Raw genomic sequence first — 9,410 nt, forward strand, 5'->3', positions numbered from 1 at the left:
TGTTGGTTAAGGGCTTGTAAGTAAGCATTTCACTGTAAGGTGTACACCTGTTGTATTCGGCGCATGTGGCAAATGAAATTTTATTTTATTTGATTGTTTCATAACAAAGGTTCTTGTTTGGTGGGAGAGAACTCGGGCATTTTCTATAACTGCGATTTCCTACATTATGCGTTCAAAGAGTGATTTGCATTATTTTCTCTAAAGAAAATTCAGGAAGCAAAAGGGAACAATTAGTAATGGCATCTTTTTGTAGGCACAAACTCCGCCATGGCTCGTTGGACAAAGCCTATAGGGTAATGAATGGAGTTTTTGCAGGGTTTTTGGATAAACGCCAAAAATAAGATCTGTGGTAAACACAGGCTTAGGAGATCTTATACGTTTTGTTCTAAAAGATCATCTTCATCAGCTAACATCCTAGATCCACTCTAGATCCAAACTGTTACAGACCTATATCCATCCTGCCCTGCCTTTCGAAAGTTTTTGAAAGCCAAGTTAACAAACAGATCACCGACCATTTCGAATCCCACCGTACCTTCTCCGCTATGCAATCCGGTTTCCGAGCTGGTCATAGGTGCACCTCAGCCACACTCAAGGTCCTAAACGATATTATAACCGCGATCGATAATAGACAGTACTGTGCAGCCGTCTTCATCGACCTGGCCAAGGCTTTCGACTCTGTCAACCACCGCATTCTTATTGTCAGACTAAATAGCCTTGGTTTCTCAAATGACTGCCTCGCCTGGTTCACCAACTACTTCTCAGATAGAGTTCAATGTGTCAAATCGGAGGGCCTGTTGTCTGGACCTATGGCAGTCTCTATGGGGGTGCCACAGGGTTCAATTATTGGGCTGACTCTTTTCTCAGTGTATATCAATGATGTCGCTCTTGCTGCTGGTGACTCTCAGATCCACCTCTACGCAGACGACACCATTTTGTATACATCTGGCCCTTCATTGGACACTGTGTTAACTAACCTTCAAACGAGCTTCAATGCCATACAACACTCCTTCAGTAGCCTCCAACTGCTCTTAAACACTAGTAAAACTAAATGCATGCTCTTCAATCGAACGCTGCTGGCACCCGCCCACCCGACTAGAATCACTACTCTCAACGGGTCTGACCTAGAGTATGTGGACAACTACAAATACCTAGGTGTCTGGTTAGACTGTAAACTCTCCTTCCAGACTCACATTAAGCATCTCCAATCCAAAGTTACATTCTTGAATCAGCTTCCTATTTCGCAACAAAGCCTCCTTCACTCATGCTGCCAAACATGCACTCGTAAAACTGACTATCCTACCGATGTCATTTACAAAATAGCCTCCAACACTCTACTCAGCAAATTGGATGTAGTCTATCACAGTGCCATCCGTTTTGTCACCAAAGCCCCATATACTACCCACAACTGTGACCTGTACGCTCTTGTTGGCTGGTCCTCACTACGTATTCGTCGCCAAACCCACTGGCTGCAGGCCATCTATAAATCACTGCTAGGCAAATCCCCGCCTTATCTTAGCTCATTGGTCACCATAGCAACACCCACCCGTAGTATGCGCTCCAGCAGGTATATCTCACTGGTCATCCCCAAAGCCAACACCTCCTTTGGCCGCCATTCCTTCCAGTTCTCTGCTGCCAATGACTGGAACGAATTGCAAAAATCTCTGAAGCTGGAGACTCTTATCTCCCTCACTAACTTTAAGCATCAGTTGTCAGAGCACATTTTACGTCATTTAGCAGACGCTCTTATCCAGAGTGACTTACAGTTAGTGAATACATATATATATATATTTTTTTTTTCATACTGGTCCCCCGTGGGAATCGAACCCACAACCCTGGCGTTGCAAACGCCATGCTCTATCAACTGAGCTACATCCCTGCTGGCCATTCCCTCCCCTACCCTGGACAACGCTAGGCCAATTGTGCGCTGCCCATGAGTCTCCCGGTCGCGGCCGGCTGCGACAGAGCCTGGATTCGAACCAGGATCTCTAGTGGCACAGCTAGCACTGCAATACAGTGCCTTAGACCACTGCGCCACTCAGGAGAGCACTTTACCGATCACTGCACCTGTACACAGCCCATCTGATATTAGCCCACCCAACTACCTCATCCCCATATTGTTATTTATTTTGCTAATTTGCACCCCAGTATCTCTATTTGCACATCATCTCTTGCACATCTATCATTCCAGTGTCAATACTAATTGTAATTATTTTGCACTATGGTCTATTTATTGCCTTACCTCCATAACTTGCTACATTTGCACACACTGTATATATATTTTCTGGTGTATTTTTGACTTTATGTTTTGTTTTACCCCATATGTAACTCTGTGTTGTTGTTTTTATTGCACTGCTTTGCTTTATCTTGGCCAGGTCGCAGTTGTAAATGAGAACTTGTTCTCAACTGGTTTACCTGGTTAAATAAAGGTGAAATAAATAAAAATAAATCCCTTTTTGTGAATTTTAAAACATTTATGTAATTTTAAAAAAAGCACATAAAGGCTTCATAATTCATAAAAGTCATGTTAACTGACTGAAATTATCTCATAGAACAAAACGTATAAGATCTCCTAAGCCTGTGTTAACCTCAGACCTTTTTTTCAGCATTTATCCTAAAATCTTATTCTTTCCCCATTGGAATGGCTGAAAGAACCAGTGACTCATTTCTAGTTTTTAGGGCTACAAGCTGGCTAGCTCTATTGTCACTAGGAGAGCTGTCTCTAGTTGGCCTAGCATACGGTACCCATTCGACATCCAATATCTTCAAAGGCCAAAAATACAACTTCTCAATTATTCATGTTTACGTGTGTTGTGCCATTGGCACTCCATGAGGTTTTGACACTCATGCAGGTCAGTGGCACCTAGGGAGGATCCAAGGCTACTCCGGTGCACATGGAGTTAGCTCAGCAGCTTTTGTAAAACCTGATGGCTGTAATTTAAATGGCAAATAACTTGAAAGAATACCTAACTGTAATAAATAAATAACTGGATAATTTGTGCAGACCAAAAAATTTACTGAATGTTAAATATGTATGCCACTTACCGTAATCACTTTCATTCGTCATTTTATTTTTATGCCATTTGAAAGCACTATTTGGTTCAGTGTCTTTCTCCTCCATTGCCCATCTGTAACCATCACACAACCTAAGTCCTCCTGGTTAGATAGTGGATTTAATTGCATATTTATGACTGGCATAGGCAAACTTAAGCTGCCATTGATCACATGGGAAGTGAGCGCATTAATAATTTTTCATGAGTCCTATAGGGGTTTCAAAATACTCCATCCCCACGCATTCCTATATGCTCTTCCTTTATAAGCCTAATGTTGGGAGCTGCAGTCTGTCATCATAAATAATATAAATTCAACTGGTTTAATAATTAGAGGAGAAATACAGGCCAGTTCATTAGACCCTTGGAGCCATTGGTGTGTATATTAATAGTAAACACTGACACTACTCAGGCTACAGAATGTTTGCAAGAGTTGAGAAGCAAAAATGTGCCTCTAAAATATAATCTCCAGCTCTGCAGAGGCATTTTTGTTGATATTTGTACATGACTGTACCTAAAATGTATTCAAAGCATGAAAAAAAAATGTCAGAGCCTGGAGTGAGAAAGGCTCATATAACATTTCTTTGCTAGTGTGTTGAGTCATTTAACTCAAGTAAAATAAGAGCAGCAGGAGGAAGGAGAGAGAGAAGAGAGAGATGGAGCAAGGGAGGGAAGATAAAAGTTATCTTATCAGTTCAATGGACGAGCATTCTGCTGTGCTTTGAACCACTTTTCAATCCCTGTGCCAGACACCCCTCCTCTCCAGCTCACAGTCGGAGCCGAGCAGGAGGTGTTGAGGCTGAAAGTAAATTGGGACTGTGGGCTAACTCCTCCGGGCTTGCTAAACTCAGCACACACGTCAAAGCATCCTGCCATGGCTTACAGCAGTAAAATAACCACATTTAATTTGCCATCATTTTACAACATCGTCACATTTTGTGTCCAGTCTACTGTATGAGCACATACCTTTCTCTAAAAATAAATCAACAGTGGAGGAACATAAGATAGTATACAAGTCCATACAACTAGTAGATGCTGCACATACAAAATGGCCAATTGTATCTGTTGCAATGTTTTATTTTTACTGACCTTGTTCTTCTAGGTTTAAATATTTCTGTATGGGTAGAGTACTTGACTAGTTTCCCCTTTTTATTTGCTGCCTCCACCTAACCCATCACCGAATGTGAGAAAGCTTTGACAAAGCCAATTATCAGATTGGTGATGGCACCAGTGAGTCACTGACAGATCTCAACAGTGTGATTTACCTGGAGTTGGCTGGTGCTCTAGGGAACGGTTTCAACTCTTGGAAGATGAGGCAGACATTTTTTTGTATATTTCTGGATGCACAGATTTTATAGTTTTTTTGTATGTTTGGCTTTTTCATGTCTGACACCCATTTTGTGTATGAGTGTGGTATGCATACACTATATTACCTTACTCATTGTGCTTATCTTTTAGTAGAAAAGTCACTAGTTTGATTGGAGGTTTAGGGGAAGCCGCGAATCTGTCCAAATGGTAAGGAATTCTATACGGCAATGGAAACAGTTGGTTTTAAGACATTAAAGAAATAATGTACGTACTGTACATATGAGATTCGGATGCCACCTAGTGGAAGGAATACACTGTCACTTGGCATATATACAGTGAGCTTTTATTGAGCAAATATAAATGCAGCTAGATGCAGTACAGTAATTGTAAAGATTCTGAATGCTAATAAATGGGGGAAAGATGGGATATGAAATCACGCTCTGGATAAGAGCGTCTGCTAAATGACGTAAATGTAATGTAAATGTAACATTGACATTAACCATACAACCAATGTAATAAAACAATGAGTACTGGATGTCTTACAATCACCCAAAATAATATCTACAATAACAGTGTCAACATGACAAAAAAAAAAAAAACATTTGGGTGAGAGAATATTTGCACCAAACTGGGTGGTGAAGCATTCGCAACACAATATAAAGCAATGACTGGGATGAGTATTGTGCGAAGTGAATTTGACCTCATCTAGAAGCTAATTGATTAGCTGGTATTTGATTTTGTTTCGAATAGTTGTTGGTTGAAATCTCTGCTGTAGTCTTCTAAATTCATTTATTCAAGTGTCCTCCTATTGGGGTGAAAATACAAAAAAAACATAAAGACACACACCATCATCAGCAGTGTTAACAAAAACAAACATTTATTCTCATGTTATGAAATGCATGATTGAAAGAAAACTTTTATACTCACCGCAGTAGTACAACCTGTTGACCCTCACGATGTCCAGGCGACTCATCTGTCGGGCCCCTCCGATCTGAACATTAGAGTCTGGCTTTGGAATGATGGTTGGCAGCTTACCATAATCTTTTGAGAATGCATACCTGAAAGACATATCATTGCACAGTACATGCACAACTGTGGCATACCAGTAGGTGGGAGATTGAAGGTTTATTTTAGCTTGAATAAATACAAATAGTCCTAGAAACTGACCTTCCATAGTGCATCACAGAGGTGTAGTCATATGGAGTCATCAAGTTATTCGTTTCCACCTTTCTGAAGTTGTGTTCCTTGCCTAAAATAAGAGATTTAGAGATAGAGATTTTTCACAGTGATAAGACATTAGTATTTTCAGTCTGACAATACAAACACATCAGCAACCTCTAAAAAACAAAGTGAAAGTGGAGGCCTCTTACCTTCGCTGATGTTCTCTGTGATGATGGTGACATTATTGTCCCTGTCACTGCGGTTCTGCTCATGGTGGAAGCCCAGAGCATGCAGGACTTCATGCTGGACCGTACCATGATGGACACAGCCACGTTGCTGTAAGGAGATCACCTGCTGACCACCTCGACGTCCCAAATATGACCAGCACCTTAGAGACAGGAGCCAAGCACACAGACAGTCTTATCTTCTAGATTATCAGTCTTGTGTTAGGAAAGACAAAGACTGGAGACTCAATTGCATTATATTAATTCCCTTTTCATTTGAATGTCTACTTGTAACATACCCATTTCCAGGGTGGAAATACAAATTATCTTGATGCTGCTTCTACCACACAAATTGGATGCAGGTAGACAGGTGGAAGGAGATCAGTCCTTTTATGATGATATCTTGCTCCTCTAAAGCTGTAAAGAAAGAATAAGATCATTTTCACCACACTGAATTTAGGACCCTTTAAATTAGACACCAGTAAGGCGATCATAATGAAAGTTAGGTGTGAATGGCCACTATACGAAATGAATTCAAAAATACACTTACTGTATGAAGAGGAGATATACACAGGCACAGTCACAACCCCATTCCTGCTTTTGGGCAACTTGCAATCTCTAGCTGTGCATGGAGAAGCATTCCGAATCCCAGTTTCCATAGCAATATCTCCAAATAGGATGAGTGGATCATGTCTGTCAATGCCTACGGTAGGAAATAATGGTAAATACATCAATCCAGAGTTCATTGCCATGGTTTCATCTTTAATGGTGTCATTATTGGACCATAGAAATAGAATTAAAACATATTTCTGTGCATTGGCAGCATAGCGTACACAACATTCAATAGATTTTATACACATTCTTAAATTAAGATCTTACCTAAGTTTTCGTTGGCTGCCTCAATTAAGTCGGAGACGTCAATATCACTGTCAAATGTACCTGTACAAAACATTAAAGGCAATCTACACTAATCTTACAATAACTGCATCATGTAGCAGGTTGAATTAATGTTTCAGATGTTATCTTGGCTTGTCTTCTCATAACAAGGAAATAGGATTTGTGGCCTACCTGTTGTGTCCATGTCCTCATTTCCAGTTGTCACCTCATTCAAAGCATGCAAAAATAAGATAATACATCATTACAATCAATAATATACAGTTGAAGTCGGATGTTTACGTACACCTTAGCCAAATACATTTAAACTCAGTTTTTCACAATTCCTGACATTTAATCATAGTAAAAGTTCCCTGTCTTAGGTCAGATAGGATCTCCACTTTATTTTAAGAATGTGAAATGTCAGAATATTAGTAGAGAGAATGATTTATTTCAGCTTTTATTTCTTTCATCACATTCCCTGTGGGTCAGAAGTCTACATACACTCAATTAGTATTTGGTAGCATTGCCTTTAAATTGTTTAACTTCGGTCAAACGTGTCGGGTAGCCTTCCACAAGCTTCCCACAATAAGTTGGGTGAATTTTGGCCCATTCCTCCTGACAGAGCTGGTGTAACTGAGTCAGGTTTGTAGGCCTCTTTGCTCGCACACGCTTTTTCAGTTCTGCCCACACATTTTCTGTAGGATTGAGGTCAGGGCTTTGTGATGGCCACTTCAATACCTTGACTTTGTTGTCCTTAAGCCATTTTGCCACAACTTTGGAAGTATGCTTGGGGTCCATTTGGAAGACCCATTTGCGACCAAGCTTTAACTTCCTGACTGATGTCTTGAGATGTTGCTTCAATATATCCACATCATTTTCCTTCCTCATGATGCCATCTATTTTGTGAAGTGCACCAGTACCTCCTGCAGCAAAGCACCCCCACAGCATGATGCTGCCACCCCCGTGCTTCACGGTTGGGATGGTGTTCTTCAGCTTGCAAGCTATCCCCGTTTTCCTCCAAACATAACGATGGTCATTATGGCCAAACAGTTCAATATTTGTTTAATCAGACCAGAGGACATTTCTCCAAAAAGTACGATCTTTGTCCCCATTTGCAGTTGCAAACCATAGTCTGGCTTTTTTATGGCGGTTTTGGAGCAGTGGCTTCTTCCTCGCTGAGCGGCCTTTCAGGTTATGTCGATATAGGACTCATTTTTACTGTGGATATAGATACTTTTGTACCAGTTTCCTCCAGCATCTTCACAAGGTCCTTTACTGTATCAATCTGGGATTGATTTGCACTTTTCGCACCAAAGTACGTTCATCTCTAGGAGATAGAACATGTCTCCTTCCTGAGCGGTATGACGGCTGCGTGGTCCCATGGTGTTTATACTTGCGTACTATTGTTTGTACAGATGAACGTGGTACCTTCAGGTGTTTGGAAATTGCTCCCAAGGATGAACCAGACTTGTCGAGGTCTACAATTGTTTATCTGAGGTCTTGGCTGATTTCTTTTGATTTGCTCATGATGCCAAGCAAAGAGGCACTGAGTTTGAAGGTAGACCTTGAAATACATCCACAGGTACACCTCCAATTGACTCAAATGATGTCAATTAGCCTATCAGAAGCTTCGAAAGCCATGACATTTTCTGGAATTTTCCAAGCTGTAAAAAAGGCACAGTCAACTTCGTGTATGTAAACTTCTGACCCACTGGAATTGTGATACAGTCAATTATAAGTGAAATAATCTGTCTTTAAACAATTGTTGGAAAAATTACTTGTGTCATGCACAAAGTAGGTGTCCTAACCGACTTGCCAAAACTATAGTTTGTTAACAAGAAATGTGTGGAGTGGTTGAAAAACAAGTTTTAATGACTCCAACCTAAGTGTATGTAAACTTCCGACTTCAACTGTAACACTCGTGCAATTTATTTGGTATGCAATTTATTTGGTATGGCAATGGAAGCAGTCATAATATTCATATTGAAATGCTATTCTTATGATAATACGACTTTGTGAGATGTCTTCCCACGAGTGGATGACAGTTTATTACACATAGCAGTGCTGAGGTAAGGCTCAGCATGAAGACAAGAGTCATGATGAAGGTGCTCTGGTCAAAGTGTTTTCCTTCTTAATCTAAGAGAGGAAAGAAAACATGCATATTTTAAACACATTTTCTCTGAAGACATTCAAGAGTTCAACTATCCAATATTACTCAGAAATAATCAAATGTCAAAATAAACGTACACGTCCAATACCTCCACTGTTGAAAAAAAAATTACATTGTAAAAAGTCAGTCAATGCATACTTTCCATTAAATGTATAGTGTGGGCACTGAGTACTAGCATCGTCCTTCTAGAAAGAGCAGTTACCTGATGTAGGCAAAACTGCAGGTGAAGTGAGGAGCAGGATCTCTTCTGCTTTCATACACAGATGCCGCAAAGTAGAAATGTATTATCTATTTAAGCTTAATCATCAACTCATTCGTTTGAGATAATATGGATCACGTGATACTGAGATTATAAAAAATGTTACATGTGAGAGATTGTGATGGTTCCTTGGAAGATAGGTAGATAACCACTCAGCAGTCAAAACATCCGGTAAGGTGCAGGCTACGGTAGCCTCCCAAGATAGGTGAGAGCAAATTATTATTTCAAACATAATCATGGTTAGCCAAACCTGGGTCAAATAGAATGGTCAAATACTTTAAAATATTACACTTTGTTTGACAAGAGACAGATTCCAACATCTGTCAAATGTAATACTTCCCCCCAAAAAACAAATCCCTTATAAT

The 9,410-nt window shown here is 40.2% G+C and overlaps 1 pseudogene; it reads right to left on the reverse strand.

Moving 5' to 3' along the window:
* Window positions 1–4,696: 4,696 nt before the first annotated feature.
* Window positions 4,697–6,941, reverse strand: LOC121574273 (annotated as a pseudogene).
* Between the last annotated feature and the right edge of the window lie 2,469 nt (window positions 6,942–9,410).

Source organism: Coregonus clupeaformis, unplaced genomic scaffold (genome assembly GCF_020615455.1).
Source record: "Coregonus clupeaformis isolate EN_2021a unplaced genomic scaffold, ASM2061545v1 scaf0180, whole genome shotgun sequence".
Lineage (NCBI taxonomy): Eukaryota > Metazoa > Chordata > Actinopteri > Salmoniformes > Salmonidae > Coregonus > Coregonus clupeaformis.